The following is a 2,328-nucleotide window of genomic DNA, read 5'->3' as shown; positions in this document are numbered from 1 at the left end:
AATGAGAAGAACACAGTAAAGGTGAATTTATCGACATATTGAGGTAGTCGGGTAGGCTCATCCAGTAGCCAGCAATCCAGAGAACCAGGATTCTTATGTGTATCAGTCAAGCTGTAATCATAGGATTAAAATGATTTCCAGACCAGCTGTGATACAGTCACAACATGTCAGTTCATTAAGACCTCATGGCCAGGTCCTTCTTTCCTTCCTGCTGGGTGCTGGCTGCTTGTTGTTGATGAAAATGGGCAAGTCCATGAAATTCAGAAAAGTGCTGGTCCTGGCTGGAGACTACTTCAGATGCAAAGCTGGCATCCTGAAGAACATTAATGATGGCACCTCAGACCTCCCTCACAGCCATGCCCTGGTGGCCACCAAAAAGTGACAGCTGCCGTGGGCAAGAAGAAAATCGCCAAGGGGGTCAAAGATCAAGTCCTTTGTGAAAGTTTATAACTACAGTCACCTCACGCCCACTAGGTACTCCGTGGATACCCCCATGGACAAAACTGTTGTCAACAAGGATGTCTTTAGAGACCCATGCAAGGCCAGACAGGAGGCCAGGGTCAAGTTTGAGAAATGTTACAAGACAGGGAAGAACAAAGGACTTTTCCAGAAGCTTTGCTTTTTGGTATATTTTGTTTCCATCATGAAAAATTAAGAAAAAAAAAATAAAGACGTTATGGTTAGATGAACTGATTTTGGATATTTGTAAAACTCATGATCTGAAAATCTCTTTGGACTTATAATTTCAGTATTTTATCACCGTGTATGACATACACATGAAACACAGTAATTGAATGGTCAGGACCTATGTACACTATTACCAGTCTGTGCCTCCCGGCCTCTGTCCCTCCACGATCTCATTCTTCTCCCTTTTCCATGATGATGTGCTGCCCTGAGTTTTGTAGTTCCTCTTGCTTTTCTTTATCATTATCTCAAAAGGAATGTACAAATCATCTCATTTCCCACTTCTTTCGTCCATAACTGAGATACTGTTGTTTTCCCGGTCTACCCTCTTATCTCAATGTATAAGTTTATGAAATTCATCCATATGGATATATGTTGTCACAATTAATTTTCACTTCAGTATTATCTTCCATTTTGTGATTTTTATGAGCAAGCTCTGTTATGATTATTTATTCATTTATTTTTGGTCACGGTAGTCCTAGGATGTGAATCCAGGGCCCCATGTACATTAAACAAGTGCAGTTTTATAGAATTATATCCCAACCCTTCATCCAGCTTCTTGTATTTCTGAGACCAGCCTTAAGCATGTATGTATTTATTTATTTACATTACTCTTGAAACATCTCCTGACGGGAAACATCTCTTGGGTGAGAATATCTGTAGGGTGTATATTTAGACATGGAGTTGCTAGATTACATACTCAGCTTTATTTGAAATGCTGTCTTTTTTCAAAAATGGTTTTGAACGTTTGACAAGTTCACTAGAAGTGCTTAAATATTTCAGGCATGTCATTCTATACAGATGACAGAACACACTAAAAAAAAAAAAAAAAAAAAAAAAAAACCCTTTTCTGATTACACTTTGCAAGTCTCTCTTCATTACTTCCCTTCACGGTCCATGCTTTTCATCTATGGTTTTAAAATAAACTGCTTCTCGGATGCTGTGCAAAGTGTGGGCTGGTTTTTAGATTGATAACTAATACTGGTTATTCATCAGCCTGGTGCCATCGCAGTCACACACTCACCCAGTTCCTCTGCCCTTCTCTCAGTTACATACACCCACCTCCCCATCACTGAGCTGTTTCCGGGGTGACCGTGCTGTGGTGCCTGAAGCAAGGCAGAGCTCTAACGATCCGATCGTCATGTGACTTAGGAACCAAGACCCATACTCCTGCCTTGTGTTTAGAATTTGCAGCCACCTGATGGATCGTGCAATTGCAGAAACTAAAATTTACAAGTTCGGTTCGGCAGACATTTCTTCTAGATCTACCATATTCATGTTAATGCTGAAATCCCACTTAGGGTTCATTCGTTATAGTAGCAATCAGGCTGTGCAGGTGCGCCTTTCGGAGTGAGCCAGAGAATACTTCTCACCCATTGACCCCGTGCAAAAGAGCGTGTTACACAAATCCTGGGTGGGCTTTTTGGTGGATGCCAGGGGTAGGTGGTAAAGCTATCTGCTGATGGCCGCAGTAGCAGTGGCTTTACCAGAGGCCACAAGAATATACAGCAGACGGCAATTGATCCTCCGGGTGTCAACCCACCGGATGAATAATTCTCTGATGGAGGAACTGTCGGAGCCAGCTGACGAGTCGATGAGGGTAAGCTGAGTATGGCGTGAGGCTGAGGAAAAAACAGAGAAGAA

At 42.1% G+C, this 2,328-nt stretch overlaps 1 pseudogene; it reads left to right on the top strand.

The window, feature by feature from the left end:
- Positions 1-241: 241 nt before the first annotated feature.
- LOC143268727 (large ribosomal subunit protein eL27 pseudogene) lies at positions 242-655 on the top strand (annotated as a pseudogene).
- Positions 656-2,328: the final 1,673 nt, after the last annotated feature.

The sequence above is a fragment of the Peromyscus maniculatus genome, chromosome 15 (genome assembly GCF_049852395.1).
Source record: "Peromyscus maniculatus bairdii isolate BWxNUB_F1_BW_parent chromosome 15, HU_Pman_BW_mat_3.1, whole genome shotgun sequence".
Classification (NCBI taxonomy): domain Eukaryota; kingdom Metazoa; phylum Chordata; class Mammalia; order Rodentia; family Cricetidae; genus Peromyscus; species Peromyscus maniculatus.
The sequence above is the reverse complement of the archived record's forward strand: the minus strand, read 5'-3'. Positions and strand labels throughout refer to the sequence as shown.